The 18888-nt window shown below is 32.5% G+C and overlaps 1 pseudogene across 1 annotated transcript in view; it reads right to left on the reverse strand.

The window, feature by feature from the left end:
• LOC143240913 (cadherin-23-like) overlaps positions 1-18888 on the reverse strand; it is a 77567-nt pseudogene that overhangs the window by 11106 nt on the left and 47573 nt on the right. The window contains exons 21-33 of the transcript XR_013022030.1: positions 18138-18262; positions 15868-16054; positions 13801-14024; positions 11079-11267; positions 10744-10857; positions 8486-8606; positions 7759-8051; positions 5261-5494; positions 4865-4953; positions 4091-4177; positions 2831-2899; positions 2284-2350; positions 47-174 (exon numbers count right to left, since the gene is read on the reverse strand). The product of XR_013022030.1 is annotated as a cadherin-23-like (transcript). The remainder of the gene's footprint in view (positions 1-46; positions 175-2283; positions 2351-2830; positions 2900-4090; positions 4178-4864; positions 4954-5260; positions 5495-7758; positions 8052-8485; positions 8607-10743; positions 10858-11078; positions 11268-13800; positions 14025-15867; positions 16055-18137; positions 18263-18888) is intronic.

The following is an 18888-nucleotide window of genomic DNA, read 5'->3' on the forward strand; positions in this document are numbered from 1 at the left end:
CAATACTAAATCTGATAAATAAACACTCAAGAAACAATAAACATACCTACTGCGCTGGATTAGGCACAAGGAAATTACTAACACTAGCATTATAGCCAAAAAGACAGCTAATCCTATCAACCATACCCGGACCTGGTCATCCACACTGTCAAGAAGGATGGCTTGTTGAGAGGGCTGAAAACAGTAATAAATATGTATATACTAAATTGCCTACCTATCAATATGAAAACCTTTCTTTCAATTAACCTATTTGTATCTACATAAATATTATAGTACTGTCTGTTGTATGACCATGTGGATTGATCTTCACTAAAATTGATATGGAGGTTTATAAGGTCCATGCAGAGGCACATACAGATTTGCTGTTTTTATGGGTGTTTTTACTTTACCACTACCTCACTTCTTGTGAATGGATTTTCACCAAATTTGGCTTGAAGGTTCATTTCATCCATGGGAACACAGATACAAATTTTCAATTTTGAATTTTCTGTTTTGCAGTTTTTATGGGTGTTTATTACCAATATTTTACCCTCCTGTTGATGGATCTTCACCAAATTTGGCCTGAAGGTTTACTGGGTCCATGCAGAGATACATGCAAGTTTGCACGTTGTGTTTTGCAGATTTGATAGGCGTTTTTTATACTCTTTACAACTACATATAAGGGAAGCAACTTTTCATGTCCTAAAATAACAATTAATGCTGCATTTACATAACTTCCATCCAGGAGATGAGTACTCCAGGTAGTAGTAGTAATAATAATAATAATAATAATAATATTAGTACTTGTAAACATATATATATGTTTTATACCTATTTATATCTCTAAATGTTAATAACAAAACTTGCCTGCTGGGTTGGACGATGACAAAAGAAACTAACTTTTGATGTATTATACAACACACTCATATGTATTTAGTTTCAAATAATCTTCCATCTTTCATCATCAGCCCAACTAACCAATTCAAGTATTAAATGAATGTCTTCCTCAGTAGCAGAAGACAAAAGATAAATCCAAAATATTATATTTACAAGCCTCTGATTTTGAATCCACAATGGACAAATCGAGAGAAATGTGGAAAATAAACAAAAAACATCTGCAGTTAGCGCAATTTTATCACCAATTTTTAATTTTTTTTTTCTGATGCAGAATTCACCATCTTTCAATAATTAAACTGTAACTCTTTAGAATTTTCACTATTAAAATAGTTCACCCATTACATAAATAATTACCATGTAAACTACAATCTTAGTTTCAGATTTATCTAATACAGTATCATAATTATATCATAAATAATTACCATGTAAACTACAATCTTAGTTTCATATCTAATACAGTATCATAATTATATCATAAATAATTACCATGTAAACTACAATCTCAGTTTCAGATTTATCTACAGTATCATAATTATATCATAAATAATTACCATGTAAACTACAATCTCAGTTTCAGATTTATCTAATACAGTATCATAATTATATCATAAATAATTACCATGTAAACTACAATCTCAGTTTCAGATTTATCTAATACAGTATCATAATTATATCATAAATAATTACCATGTAAACTACAATCTTAGTTTCAGATTTATCTAATACAGTATCATAATTATATCATAAATAATTACCATGTAAACTACAATCTTAGTTTCAGATTTATCTAATACAGTATCATAATTATTTCTTTCGTGTTGTATTGACTGTTATTATAAAGCCTTTCCAGTACTCTTTCCTGAATCAGTAACTCATTTACTTTAATACATTAAAAACACGACTCTATAAAGGGCAGTTAGATACCTTAATTATGTTTCTTCTGCAATATTCTGTAACACTTTGTTAGAACATCATTTATTAACTAAAAACTTTCTGGCTAAATCAAAATGCCAATATCAGTGAAAACATTAACAAAACCTTGCGAACCAGTCTAAAACACAATATTAAAATAACTATAACAAAATCTATGTCTCCAAAATACTATTTTATTATAACTTGATGTCTTATGGCTTCTATGGAGCTTTTATCCAACAAATATTAGAATACAATTCAATTAAAATATTTAATGCCATACAAATAGTATTCAAAAACACCACAGTACCTTATAAAATACATTGCAATTTAGTATAATAAGCCTTAAAGCTTACAGGAATTCTACCTAAGAACAACATAAAATTAAAATTCTGCACACAGTCAGGTAGAAAAAATATAATGTCACAATGAAGTTACATGCAAGTATTATATGAAGCTTTACAGCAGTTACAAGTTAACATGAGCTAAACATACCTCACTGTACAACACGTTGAATTCTTTGAAGAGCTCATCCAAAAATTCAATGTTTTTGTCAACAAGTCTGAAGAGAAACGATATTTATACTTAAAAAAAACAACGAAAGTCTTTTTTTGATGATATGATAAATGTAATTTTTAGTATAATTTTTTGCTCTACACATCATATATAAAGTCTATATTAATGGGCAAACAAAATTAAAATAAGAAGTTGTAATAAGTAACAGATTAGCAACAGTAGAATGTTTTTAACAATGCTAAGTCATCAGATAGGTAAGCAACAATTGAATAACAAACTATGAACTATTAAACAACAAGCTAACAAATTAACAAAGATTCACTTATAACTGTGGAACAATGGAAAGATAATAAAAACAGTGCAATTATGGGCTTAAACCAATAGAGCAGCAAGCTCAAAACAATGAGCTAATAGCACTATAAAATCAATTTGTATTTTTCTCAGGTAACAAGATATTTTGTCAGTCAAATATAATTGAATTTTAATTTGGTAATCTCTTAAATGTACACAATTACAAAAGACTTACGATAAGACAGTGGTGACTTCCATTATGGTATTATCTTCTTTATTCACAAAATGAAGGTACAAGTCACTCCTGACAAGGGGTAAAAAAGGATATTATTGGCTAGTCAAACACTTCCAATACAACATTTGTTTTATCTGGCTAACTCATAACAATGGTACATGCTGTGATGTGTAGTGTCAAATAAAATTGTTTACAAAAACCACAAGCCTAACTATTGCTTTTCTCACAGATTTTGATCAGATAATATAAATAGGAATAATTTTATGACAATGAATAAATGTTTTTACTTTTTATTAATTAATAAGACACCAATAACATTTAACTTAGTATTTCCCAACTTGGGTGACATGCTCCCCTCTGGTGCACCCACACATGAAAGAGTCTGCTATATATTGCAAACTGTGTTGTTTATCCATCTGTCTCCCGAGTGTAATGCCGTGTAAGCAGGCACAGTTCAACATTCACTTTTAAAATGACAGAAAACAAACACAAGTAACACTGATGATAAATTTTATTTCAAAAGCAGAATATTCTATGTTAAACTGTTAGTAATTAATCATACTATCGATCACATTTGTAAATATGACATAACCTGAAGAATAAAAATGTAGATTTACTGTATGTTATTGTTAAGCAGCTCGTAGTACAACTGAAATGCTCAATAATCACTTTGAGGCAGGTGGTAGCTCAGAGTAAAAACCAAGAATATAACACAATTAATGATATTAAAGTCCAAGTGGGGGCATAGATTGTATACAGGCCAAAATGGTTGGGGACCATTGATTTATGAACTGATTTAATTAAGTGTACTTTGTAGCAATTGCTCTTATTACTTTGCTATCCAAAACACTACCAACATTTTAGTTACTGTAAGAGAATTAGAACATTAAACAACTAATTAGTGCACTGTTTTATTTTTAATACTTTTAGAGTGGAACACATAGCATGCATGTTTTCTTATAGCAAAACCGTATCGGGCTATCTAGTCCACTGAGGGAAATCGTAGCCCCTGTTTTTAGCATTCTAAATCCTGTAGACTTACAGCTGTACCAGTAGGGAACAGGAAAATATAGCAGTTAAGAAAAATAATAAATATGTTGGTCCATCGAGGTTATCCCATCCACTCTGAAAAAAACAACACACAAAAAATGTGTTTTTGCTATGATTAATCTTGAACTTACATTTTATTCTAAGAATACCACCTGGAAGAAACTGATTTTTATTCACAAAAACTGAATAGATTATTGGTGTACAACTTACTTCTTTTTGTCTACAGAACCATCCTGGTTTTCATGAAACTTGTACTCATCAACGTTTACAATGGCTCCCGTTATGTTAGCCAAGACTCTGAGGGAAAATGATAAATTTAAAACACAGCTAAAAGAGTTAGAAATATAGTTTAAGTTGTTGATATTAATAATATTTAGCTTCTGTTATTAATATGAATTACTACTTAGTATCAATCACTGATGTTAATTAATAAATTAGTTTCTGTAATTATTTCAGTAAATATTTGGTAACTTTAAATAATATTAGCCAACATTCACTCTGTTAATATCATTGTTCAGTATTTAGTACCTATTACTAATGTAAATGAGTTAATAATTTTCTTTACAATACCAACCATCATTGTTGTATGACTCACAACAGCTAACCTGTTGAGTATTTTAAAATGTTATTATTGATCTAACATCATAAATTGTCCTTTCTTCGATGCCATCTAGACTGGTAAGAAGCATCCTCTGACTACAAAGATAACAAATGTAAAACCAATTTTTTTACTATGTGATTAAGCATAATTTGATAGTTTGTCAACTATCACATGACAAGAAATTTTCTTATTACAATGTCCAAGAAATTAATTTAATGCATTTAATTCTAAATGAGTATTTCTTTCTTTCTAAAATTTTCCTGTTTAAAAATCATCTGAGGACTTCTCAGGAATGAAGCAAATAATCAATTATCCCTTATCCAAGTTATTACTTCAGTGAAAATAATCAATTATATGTTAAATATAGTGAGAACTGTACTTACTCTCTGAATCTTTCTAACCTCTCCCTAATTTCTTCTGGTGTTAACCTCAGCACAAACCGAACTTTTTGGTCCTCTCTCAGTAAATATATCTAAACAAATGTTTTATCATTAACTAAATCACACACAAACATATTTCTAATGGTAGAATAGAAATAATCTGAAAGATTGAATACTAAGCCATTTGGAAGTCACTTCTCAATCATTATAAATAAAATCTTAGATAGTCACTTTTACAGAGTAATTCAAATTAGGAAATGTTAAAAGATGAAATGCATCACACAAAATTGGTTTCAAGTTATGCGAGGTATTTTGTTAACATGTTATTGTGCATAATAATCAATTATTTGGTTTAATGAAATATTCCTTAATCTAAAATATAATATTTTGGCAACTTACAAAAACCCTTGCAGTATCAGACAATCCATCAGTATCATTCACCTTCACCTGAAAGTCAAAGTACCCCTTCATTCCTCTCTGGGGGTCAAAGTTCAAACTGATTTCTCCAGTTTTTTGGTTGAGGAGAAAAGGAGGACCTTTGATGGATTCTAGTCCCTCTGACAGTGTCAGCTGAATTTTCCCAAGCATGTAGTAATGTACTACACTGTGTATACCAATATCTGCATCTACTGCCTGTAACATATACAAAAACTATTATTTTGCAGCTGTCTCCTTCAAATACCAACACACTGAAGTGAAAGAATTGCATTTCATAACTGAAAAGAAAAACTACACTAATAAAAAATCTGAATAATTATCTGAACATTTATGGAAAGAAAGTGATAAATAAAACTTGATGTTATCCTCATAATTTCCTTGTTTTAACTTTTAAAACACTTGTCCCAGTAATTTCTTTGTTAAAATGTATCTTACTGCATAACTGAGACAAAAATTAAGATGTAATAATTATCTTCCCTTACCCTTTGTAACTGCAATTACAAGGTAAAAAAAATGGGGGACAATAAAGTGAAATAAGCCAGTATGGTTTAGTTTAAGAGAGTACATATGGGATAAACATAATTTAAAATTACTGAAAATAATAATGGCTATAAGCAATCAAGAGGGCTGGTTCAAAAGGAAGTTAAAAGGGTAAAAAAACTATACATGAAAGAAGGTTAGCTGAGAGAGGTAAATAATAAGGAATTCTTTAGATATATGATAAGTAAGCAACATATTAGGATGGGGATTAGGCCTCTTAAAAAAGTTATAGTAGGGAGTTGATCTCAGAAGATTATGAGATGGTAAACTTAAAGTAATATGTTTTCTTCAGTTATTACAAAGAAAGATACACTTTATGTTTGGGGAAAATAATGATGCAAAGGATATTTTAGGTTCTGAAATTGTAAGAGAAAAGTTGAGAAATCTAAAAATTTATAAATCGTCTGGACCAGACAACTTTTATCCTAGAGTTTTAAAGGAACATAAAGATTTTGTTTGTGAACTGCTAGCTAATATTTTTTTTAATAGATCATTGAATAATGGAAGAGTATTAGAAGATTGGAAGTTAGCTAATGTTAGTCAAATATTTAAAGAAGGTGATTGTGCAGGAAATCATAGGCCAGCGAGTTTTACATCAGTTATTGGAAAGGTTTTGGAGAGTGTGACTGATACATTCCAGATTCATTTAAAATGATACAGTGTCAAAGAGCCATGATGGTTTGACTGATGGAAATTCTTGTTTAACAAATATTCTGAAATTAGTTGAAGATGTTAGTGCAAGAGTTGATGAAGGAAATACCATGGATTTGGTTTACTTTTTTTTTTTTTTTTTTTTGAAAGAGTTTCATAAGGTGCCTCATGAAGACTTGTTATACAACTAAACCACAAGGTGTGAGGGAAATGTTATTCAGTTAGATAGAAAATTGGTTGAAGAGTAGAAACCAGAAAGTTGTAATAAATAGAGTTAGAACTGACTGGATTACAGTTGTAAACAATGTGCCTCAAGGGCTCTGTGATGGGTCCTTTGCTGTGTGTGATTTATATAAATGATGTTGACTATAGAATAACTGACAAATATTGAAGTTTGAAGACAACATTAAGATTTTTAAAGGAGCTAAGTGTATCATAGATGCTGCAGACTTACAGGGAGATTTAGATCATTTGATGCATTGGATCAATACATGGTTGATGATGTTTAACTATCCAAAATGTAAGGTGATGCATGTAGGTTTTCACAATTCAAATTATTCTTACAATTTAAATGGGAATAAATTAAATGCTGTAGTTGAAGAAAAATATCTTAAGGCAACTAAATAGTGTATTGTAGCTAACAATAGTACTAGTAGGATTTTTGTAGCATCTGTAGAAATATTGAATACAAGACAAGGGACATTGTTGTTTCACTATACACATCACTTTTAAGGCCTCACTTAAAGTAATGTACAGTTCTGAGCTCCTTTCCTAAAAAAGTACAATGAATAGTTAGAGAAGGTTCAGAAAAGAGCCACAAGGATGATCCCTGGGATACTGGGATTGTCTTATGAGAAGAGACCAAAATCTTTAAACTTGTTTTCTCTGGAGAGTAGAAGGATCAGAGGGAATGTGACTGAAGTGATTATCAAGGGCATTGATAATATAGATCCATCAAATGTTTTACGTTTAGCAGTGAAAACAACACAACAAAGTGGCATAAATTCAAATTTTGGCAGAATAGGAGTCGTATGCAATTTAGATAGTATTACCTTTCAAACAGGGTGGTGGCTTTGAGAATGGACTGCCTTCAAGAGTTGTGGAAGCGAAAAATTTAACCAAGTTCAAGAAAAGGTTAAATGAATACATGAGTATTAAGTATAGTTTGGAGCTGGAAAGGGCATACATCCTTATTATGCTAATAACCTCCCTTTTGTGTCTTTAAAATTTTATGAAATTTAATTTATTTGTCTTACAGAATTCCTTACCTTAACCCTTAAGATTACAGTACTAAAGTCCATCTCTGTAGTTAATCCTCCAGTAAATACAGGACTAATGAAGTGAGGAGGGTTGTCATTTACATCTTTAACATTCACCTGAACCTGTAACAATGAATTGTCTTGAGGATCAAAGTGAGAAATGGTTGGTGGCACATGGAAGCAATCATCTGATGCTTGAACTATGAGGCTATAATTGGAACACTCTTCTCTGTCTAAATTCTTGGTGGTGGACAGTTCATGAGTAAAGATGTCTAACCGGAAGTTGCCATTTTCATTACCACCTACAAATAATACCTTATCATGAAAATTTCACAGTTTTTCTACCCAATTCAGTAAATATTGGAAATATGGGGGAAATATACAAAATGTAGTCTAATCAATAATTTTGTTGTTCAACTTTATAGATTTTCCATGGAACCAGTACAAGGTAAAGAAAATTTCAGCTTAGTTCCTACTATACTGTTCTAGAGCTGCTTATTAAGTTATTGTACTGTTTCAGAGTTGAGACTAGGAAATGAATATTGGAAACTGTCATACAAGTTACTATATTCATTATTAACATAGTATTGCTACTATCACAAAGTGAAAACAATTACCTATTAATACTGTTCTACAAGATGTGCAAAAGAATAAAATTAAACAACCCTTTAACCACTGTTTAAAACGTAGAAATCACAAAACTTCATCAAAATATAATAAACACTTTTTAACTCACCTACAATGAAATAACATGGTATTGGTTTAGAATCACCATCATTATCATCTTTGTCAACTGTTGTAGTCAGTTTGAATTTTTCCTGACCAGCTGGCAAATTTTCAGTAAAAGTCACATGGTCCTAGAATGTAATATTGTAATATGGAACTAATAAAAACCGTGCAAGAATTAAGACCTGATTCAAGTTGTTTTTATTTACTTCATTTAAGCACCTATCTTAACAGATTTTGAACAAGTATTATAACAAATATTGATCATAATTTGATAATGAAGTAGGTACTTTTAAAATTTAAAACACACAGTTGTTACATAACTATTTTAACAAAAGTGTAGAAACTCAATTAACTAGTTTGTTTTTCTTGTGCTAATCCTTTTTTAACACAGACAAAAACATTTTAAAATAACCTTAGATGAAATCTGTCATCTTTAAAGGATGAAATATCCAAACAACACATGGTTTTGACATGGCCAGGCATAATATAGGCTTAACTTATTGTGCATGAAAAAGTTCATTTTTGATGGGATAGAAATGAGGAATCTCAAAGACTAGTAATTAGCTCCTTTATCATAAAAAATAGCAGTTAACAACTAGGCTTTAGCTTGTTTTCAAGGTCATAAACATTATGTCAATCACTAAAAGCACGTTAGCTTTTAAATATATAGTACTTAATACATAAATGTTGTTATATGAGTAAAAAGAAAACTACACAGTTAAAATAATTAATTTTGTAACAATGTTCGTCACTGGGCAATTTTTTAAAAATTATTAGGTGGAAACAGTTCGACATCTAGTCCACCTAACAATACCAAATTACTTTGTTTCTTCTTTAATATGTCCTTTGATGGGTCAACAGTAAGAGTACACACTTACAACGCTAAAATTTGGAGTTCGAATCCCTGCGACGGACGCAGCAGATACCCTTCTACAAACTGCCTTCACATACTTCTCTACTGTAACTTGTAAATCTAAGTTTACCAATGACGTTCCATCGGAAATGTTTTGATAACTGTACTACAACTAACAAAAATAAATTGACTTGTACAGCTTCAGAGGTGATTGATCAAGTAACTGAATATACGAAATGATTTGGGCCCGGCATGGCCTAGCGCGTAAGGCGTGCGACTCGTAATCCGAGGGTCGCGGGTTCGAGCCCGCGTCGCGCTAAACATGCTCGCCCTCCCAGCCGTGGGGGTGTATAATGTTACGGTCAATTCCACTATTCGTTGGTAAAAGAGTAGCCCAAGAGTTGGCGGTGGGTGGTGATGACTAGCTGCCTTCCCTCTAGTCTTACACTGCTAAATTAGGGACGGCTAGCACAGATAGCCCTCGAGTAGCTTTGTGCGAAATTCCCAAACAAACAAACAAAACGAAATGATTTCCACAGTAACACCAATCCAAACACTTCACGAAAACTAAAGCTTCACTGAATTATTAACATACCGACTGAAAGCAAAACACTAACTCAATGTTTCAGTGAGTCTCGTATTCATAACCTATTCATATCTTTTGATATTCCAAAATTTATCCGATTTTGATAAACATAGTACATTTTAGACGTCTACTTCTAAAAACACGTAAATCATAACGTTATACCTCCAAGTTAACATCCAAATTAAAACTGAAAACAACTTACAACAATATCGTAAGGAATGGCACGTTAGAGTCGAAAATATATTTGTACCATAGTATTGTCATGTCTTATTTTAACGTAAAGAAGTATATAAAAAATCAAATGTAAAATACCTTTATTTTCACAATAAACATGCATCAGGTAGTTACGAAAGCCTATGACTGAAACATCTGAACTGAGGGCGCTCTGTTTGATTTTACTTAATTATATTTTTATTATTTTGTTTATTTCAAGCAAGAGCACTAAGAGATAAAACGTTACTTCCTAATAATGTTCCATTTGCATTCTATCATAACAATACTGGAAGAAAAGAAAGATTTAAAAAATGTAAAGTTATCTTTGTGTTAAGACCATCAAACGCAAGTTGTTTTTTTAAAAAAAAAGTATCTTCCTTCATACGCTGCAAGAAACATGTTGTAAGATGCCAATCACGTTTAAATGTCCATTTACGTTCTTCACTGAATTTTTGCAATGTTCTCGGAACCTTACATTTTTTTTAAAGAACAGTTGTCATAAAACTACCTTACTCAGTTACACGGTGACATCAAGTTTAGTTTCTGATTACTAAAATAGAAGTGTTTTAGTTTTTACAATAACTATAGAAAAGAAAAAATATACAAAACTTACAATGTCTTGTGTAAATTCTGGGGCATAATCATTTACATCTGTAACATATACTTTTAAATCCAGGTCCGTGGACAAAGACGTCGGTTCTCCCATGTCGAAGGCCTCGACACGTAACTAAAAAAAAAAAAAAGATACATTTCAAACGATTAATAATGAATATATTAGTTCGACGTAACAACGAGAGCTGTTCTAAAAATAGTACCTTTTGAGAAAATAATATCAGCTTGTTAGCAAAGCAGCAGAAATGGTAAACATTATTATGTGTTATTCATTAAAAAATTATTTCTAAATACTCACTTCAATGTACACCCTTTGTTTTCTATCACTCAGCTTACCTCATATATTCGTTGAGTCTCACGATCCAATTTTCGTATTAGAGTTATAATTCCATCTTTCTCGTCAATTTGAAATGTCTTCCAATGACCATTGAGCAGTTTCTTTAACCGGTATCTCACTTCCCCATTAATCCCTTTATCTTCATCCGTAGCCTTAACTTCTGTTACGACAGTTCCAATTGTCGCATTCTAAAAAAAAAAAAAAAAATCAAACTTATTATGTTGGGCAAACTGGTGTCTCATTTTACCTCACGTTAGTATTTAGAATATTTGTATAAAGCAATACAAAAGCTATCTTCGCACAACACTCCCAAAATTTTAACTGACGAACTAAAGCTAGTCAACAGCACCCATCACAAGCTCTTAGCCTATTTGTGGCTGACCAAGTAGTGGTATTTGGCTGATACTCTTAGACCAACTCAAGGTTCTGAATTGCGGAGTGTGTTTATGCGACAATGGGATGCAAATCATGAAACTTTGGATTCATAGCGCGGGCATGCTAACCAAGCCTCAATAGCCTCACCTATACTGTAATGTAATCCAAAATATAACACTGCAATATCATGAACCACTAATGTGGTTCCTAACAAAGATCATAAGGAACTGCACAAAATCCTAATAGAACGTTCGGCTTAAAAGCACTTAAACAGTAAAGATTTAGTCCAAAAAAACAAGTTAAGTCCTTACTATTGACTGCTACGATTGTACACATAAAAATGCACAAAAAAGCACACGTTAGACTTTCAAAAAAAAAAAAAAATCAGCTCAAAATGGCCTGTTTGTAATTCTTGTACTGAATATTATTATCTTGCCAGCCTACAGCTGGGTATATTGCACTCAAAAATTTACTAGAATGCTAAATAAAATATTGCAAAGGTATTAAAAAGTCAATTTGTTTCTTCTGTATTTTACATAAGCTAAATAAAAACGTCATAATTCCAGTGTAAACGATATTATCGTTAACCCTTATATTCTTCTTCAGAATTATTTGAAAGCACTTGAGTTTTGGGTTTAGTATGAAAACATTACAACGTTTTCATGTAATCCTATTTGCTAATTCCTTAACCAGAATTACCCCTTAAGGTTAGCTTTCTTATAAGTATCTGGTGTTACTTTAAAAAGCCTAAGCACGGCGTGAAACAGAAATTACGAGCTAATAATAGATGAACATTAGATTACTGTAACATGTAGATATTCAACGCTTTGTATACTATACAATCGGTGTCTTTAGGGAGCTGACTCCTATATTATGTACGAAGTGAAGATGTAAGAAAAAAATCAATAAATATAATATTAAATTTTATTCCACATATTCGTGGAATAATTACTTAAAAGACACGAAGGATTATTTAAATTAATGTTTTAGGCGTATATGTCTTATTTGAAAAGGTTGTTTTTTCTACTTGTCAAATTTTATACCCACTATCTGGGAATTGCATCTCAGTCTAGGTGTATATTTGCACATTGCAAATTTAGTTACATAGAAACTATAAATGATCAATATGTTCTCAAACAAACCTTCACGACAATCTCCAGCTGCAGCTTAATATTCCACGTCTTGAACTAACGCAATCAAATAGTCAGCAGCTACAGTAAATCATCATGAACCGTGTCAGATAGCAATAGCTACGTTTATTATCATTACAAAATATAACGTTATCTACCATATCAAGTAATAATCCTTTACACATAGCTGAGCCTAATAAAAAGTCAACAAACAAACTAAATAAATAATGGGAATTTAAAAACCTATAAACAGGTATTATAAAAAAGTAAGGAAACAGGGCTGGAGATACTGTAGATGTTATTCAGTGAAACAAGAAATCCTTATTTTAACTCCACCAAATGTAATTCTAAGTAACAGCATGTAGCCAAAATAAGGAATTGTAGTTTGAGTAAATAATGTCTCCAGCCCTGTTTCTTTACTTGTATTATGATCTCTATTTTCAGTTTATAAAAATTCCCAATTTTTTATTTATTTTATTCAATGGTGTTGAACCGACACTAAACAACAACCTCTTTTCACGTTATAGAAAGAATAAACATACCAAAAATTATCATTTATTTATTCAGTTAGTCTCGTTTTTTTGCTACATTTAGCGACATAATCCTGGAAATTGTCAGAACTTACTGAACAAAATCCTGGACAGTATCCTTTCTGGAACATTCAAATTGTCAATACTTACCAAGCAACAGCTTGGACAGTTTGAATGTTCCAGAGGGGGATATTGACCACATTGTTCCATGGTAGGTATTGAAAATTTGAATGTTCCAGAAGGGATACTGTCCAGATTGTTCCTCAATAGTTGTTGACAATTTGAATGTTCCAGAAGGGATACTGTCCAGATTGTTCCATGGTAGGTATTGACAAGTTGAATGTGCCAGAAGATATATTCATATTCTTATTATTTTTAGCTTTGTTGTCAGTTAATTAGCCAATGAAACTTTTTTCCTCATTTTTTGCATCAATCATGCACCATTATTTTCACATTGCTTTCATTACATTTTAGTCATAAAGCTAGTAATGAAATATTATGGTGGGACATTACTTGTTTTTATTTAACTAACTAATGGGTAAAAGAAAAAAGCACTGTAGAGGGTATTAGCCAAGAAGAATACTGAATTTCTATTACATGAAATTTGAAAGAACAGCATCACAAATTAAATTTCCTCAGAAAGTGTTGCCACTTAGTTTATTAATATGTTTCAAAAGCAAGTATACCTCAGATACACGGACTGTAAAGTTCTTCTTGGGTTGGAAGAATACTGGACTGTGGTCATTCACATCCTTAATACACACTCGAAATTTCTCTGTTGAAGCACGAGGAGGATCTCCGTGGTCCTGAGCCCTAAGCAGAAGGGTGAAGTTGCCAGTCCTCATTTTAAGAGACGTACGGCTAACAATTCGGGCAGTGTTGTCCTTCATGGGCTCGATGTCAAACAACCCTAGATTTTACAAACCATATACATTCGTTAAACATTTGATTGAAAGCAACGTTTTGGTTAACTGCCCTTCATCAAATGTGGATAGCAAACCTAAACTCGTATCATATATATTTACTAGTTAGGTTTACACTTTTAACATTTTACAATAAGATAGCATTGCAAACATTGTCACATCGTTGATGAAGTTGTGATCAGATATTAATTAAGTAATGGAATAAAAATTGTGATTGTTAAATTTATATTACAATAAAAAAAATATGCAGTGCCCAAGCAATTCACAAAGCTACATTCATATTATCAGTAGTGATAGAAACATTACAAAACCAAGTTAGTCAAATACAATAAATGTTACACCAGTAAACATTTGAACTAATTCTCAGATGTCTAATTGCAGAAATAGTCGCAAATAAAAAGTGAGACATCAAGACATCAACTTTTATGAAATTTATGTGTGATGTCTCTCTACAAAATAAACTTATAACTGCACTGGTGAGATTATACGTATAATTTTGGTATAATTTTATCGACATCTATATCGGATGAAACAATTTAAAAAAGCTCAAAACTTCAGCCTCCTGTTGGAATTGTAATTCAGATTGTGGAAATAAATAAATATCCTTCCTGCGTAGAGACAGCTTGTCAATAGGTGTTACAAAAACGGAAATGCATAGAGTTACAACAGCACAATGTTAACAATTTTTACAAATTTTTATTATCAATGTTAAAAGTGGGTGGGGTGTGACTCATTGTCCTAGCCCCCTATCTCTGGGCCTACGATTATTATTGTTTATTACGAGTGTGTGATAGTTTGTTTGTTTGTTTATTTTTTAATTTCGCGCAAAGCTACACGAGGGCTATCTGCGCTAGCCGTCTGTAATTTAGCAATATAAGACTAGAGAGAAGGCAGCTAATCACCACCACCAACTGCCAAGGGCTACTCTTTTACCAACGAATAGTAAGATTGAGTGTACATTATAACGCCCCCACGGCTGAAAGAGCGAGCAAGTTTGGTGTGACGGGGACTCGAACTCATGACCCTCAGATTACGAGTCGAGTGCCTTAATCACCTATCCATGCCGGGCCTATAACTGTATGAAACATCGCTTTTTATTTGTGCAGGAAATTTCGCACAAAGCTACTCGAGGGCTATCTGTGCTAGCCGTCCCTAATTTAGTAGTGTAAAACAAGAGGGAAGGCAGCTAGTCATCACCACCCACCGCCAACTCTTGGGCTACTCTTTTACCAACGAATAGTGGGATTGACCTAACATTATAACGCCCCCACGGCTGAAAGGGTGAGCATGTTTGGTACGACGGGGATGCGAACCCACGACCCTCAGATTACGAGTCGCACGCCTTAACACGCTTGGCCATGCCAGGCCATGTGCAGGTTCTCTCGTCCAAATTCCTGTTCTAACAATTCCACCAGATTAACCTGGTGAAAGAAACGTCAAGAAATTAAAAAAAAAAAATTGCAAATCCGTAAAAATAATGTTACAAATTATTTACAACATAGTTCTTTCTAATTTAAATCATAAGGTGTTTTAATGTTTGTTAACGATTCTTACAATCAAGGACTCGAATGGAAGACTTACATTTTATAATTAGATATTGTTCTTCAGATATGGTAACTTATTTTTAAGTTACACAATAATATACACAAAAACACATTAAAATCAAAGTACTTTCCACAAGTTGTCCTGTCTTTGCTACAAAAGAACACGGATCCACCTATTCAAAACACTATTGTTTATCACTTTCATAATGTTCCTATAGCAACGCATACTATGCTCAGTAACAGAATGCTTAATATATTTCATTTCAGTAATTAATAACAAACATGCCTTCATCATTCCCTGCTAAAATCGAAAACGTCACTTCAGAGTTTTTCGTCGATGCATCGTCCGCATCGGAGGCCGAGACGAGAAGAATCGTCTCCTTCTGTTTGTGGAACTCCGTTATCGTCGCACACGTTTGTTGAGGTATGAACTGTGGCGTTTCGTCGTTGACATCCGTCACGAGTATAGATATCTGTCGAAAAAAATACGTGATTCAAAGCACGTAATTATCGAATGGTAAATAAGGTACGTGCATATTTTTGGGTTATATTATCTTAACTGAGTAGTAAATGGTTTCTGAGATGTGAAAATATCACCTAAAGCAATGAGAAGATATATCCACCTTGGGTACAATTGTTCATGTACGTATGAAACTCTAAAGGGGGGCGGGCATTACAACGTAATTTATGTCACAAAATTAATAAAAAGAGAAATTCTACTAAATGTCCCAGCTGGTATATTGTCATGGATTTAAATAAATGAAAATAATTCATTCTTGCTCCACTTCATATAACTACACAACGTAAGTAAACGTCCTTATATGAAGACATTGAGTTTTTATTTTGTTTACAGAGGGTGTGGTTATAGATTAATGAAGAATTTCCATGATTAACAGACGACTAAAAACTGGAATATAGAAGTATTTGGTGAAGCTATTTTTAATACTTGTGTGTGGTACCCCGAGTGGTCATATCTGGACTTTGTTCACATTAGATTTACATAAATTTTCACCAGAATCTTACGCACGTAAGCTCAAAGACTTTTAAAATGTAGTGAAAGTGACTTTGTTTTAAACTATATGGCAGTGCCACTCTGAGATCTTAATTCTATGTTCTTTCTTGATTGTTGAAATACGAAGCAATGACTTTAAGTCTGTATTGAGTAGCATTGAGTATCTAAACAAGAATGCTCGAAGTGATATAGGAATATACTTTAGGACTCTTTGTTTGTAATTAATTAAGCACAAAGTTATACAATGCCCACTACGGATATAGGAAACCGGTTTCTAGCATTGTCCGCAGACATACCGCTGTGCCACTGAGGGGCTTCGAGGAGTCAGCTCCAAAGATTACCTTGTTATATTTTAGTTTACAACGTATTATGGTGGCAGATAAGAAATGACTTTAAGATTTCTTTAATCTACAGTGACTCCTGGTGGTCGGAATAAGAAATGATGAATTTAAAACGCTTTAATCTACAGTAGTTCTTGGTGGCATATCGCTATGCCACTGGTGGACAGAGCACAGATTACCAGCCCATTGTGTAGCTCTGTATTTAATTCCAACCAACCAACTTTTTTTGGAAGAAATAAGAAAGGATGGCATTATTATGTTTTAATATACAGTAGTTCTTGTACATGAGTACACTATGAAACGTTTTATAATTTATATTAGCATTGTAGTGAAACATAACAAATCCTCCAGAAAATAACTTTTAAAGTAAATCAACAACACATCCCGTTAAGGTGACTATGGCGTCTCTAGTTAACTTGTTCAAAACTAGTGTCAACCTCAAAGGACTGTAAATTGATTTGGTTTGTTTTGAATTTCGCACAAAGCTACACGAAGGCTATCTGCGCTAGCCGTCCCTAAATTAGCAGTGTAAGACCAGAGGCTAGTCATCACCATCCACCACCAACTCTTGAGCTACGCTTTTACCAACGAATAGGGGGATTGACCATCACATCATAACGCCCACATGGCTGAAAGGGCAAACATGTTTGGTGTGACAGGGATTCGAACCCACGACCCTCGGAGTACCTTAACCACCTCGCCATGTCGGCCCTCGGACTGTAAATAAAAACACAACAGTCTGTTTAAAAAACCTCAAAACGTTTTATACAGTAACGAAATAGCGCTTAATTTTTGCTGTGACACTAATACTGGTTTAACTAAGGAAAAATTGCTACAAGTTAATTATATAGACCCTCAAAACGTATGAAATCTGAGTTGGACTATAACAATTGGTTTTTACATTTCGTATAAATAGACCCAAAAGTTAAACAAAGTATTAGATAAAACACAACTTACAATGCAACTAGTTATAAACGTATTTAATGTATTGTATGTTGTTAATTACACTTGAAACGACATACTAGACTATATCTGAACTAAGTATCATATATAAAGGGTTCGCTTTATAAGGCCAGGTTTAAATTATTACACCAGTATCGACTTTTATAGTTTCAGAACAGTATACAGTGTTGTTTAATGGAGATGATAAACTGTAAATAAGCAGTAATTAATTTTAGCTGTGGTAACAAGCTTAAGGCTTACCTTTCGAAATGCTTTTCTACTTTCTCCGGTAACAAATCCATATTCGTAATTGTCCCACGCTTGAACAATTAAGTTATACATTTCTTTTTTTCCCTGTCTAAAGGTTCAGCAACGATAACTTGTCCCTAGGAGGTGAATAAAGTATTGTTAAAATAAATATCTACAGTATTTTTATTTGTCCTTTCAGAAACGCTACCTAAGAACCGGAATTCTCATTTCATTTGAGAAAGCATTCTCGTGAGAAACGTCACGTTTCACTTGTACTTACAGTTGCATCTACTTAATTTCACCACCTGCAAACTTTTTCATTTATTTTGAAACTAATCAAAACTACCTTAGCGCCCTCTACAATGCAATTTCCTTTTTATTCCAGAAAATAGTTTATTTTTAATATAAATTCGAAAAAGATATGTTTTGCTTTTAATAAAATAATTCTGTACTTTTACACTGAGGTTTGTTTTTTATATATTGTTCTAGAAAGTATAACAACCCCTCATATAGCAGCTGTTAATCTAATAATTACCCGTTACAGTCCATATGACCAACAAGTTTTGTTAAACACATTTTTTACAGTACTTACGCATGAAAGTTAATTCTTGATCTGTACTTTTGTTAGTTATAGATTAATTTCCATAATTAACAGACGACTGAAAACTGGAATATTGAAGTATTTTCTGAAACTATTTTTAATGTTTGTGTGTGTGTATTTTCTCATAGCAAAGCCACATCGAGCTATCCGCTGTGTCTGCCG

The sequence above is a fragment of the Tachypleus tridentatus genome, chromosome 13 (genome assembly GCF_004210375.1).
Source record: "Tachypleus tridentatus isolate NWPU-2018 chromosome 13, ASM421037v1, whole genome shotgun sequence".
Classification (NCBI taxonomy): domain Eukaryota; kingdom Metazoa; phylum Arthropoda; class Merostomata; order Xiphosura; family Limulidae; genus Tachypleus; species Tachypleus tridentatus.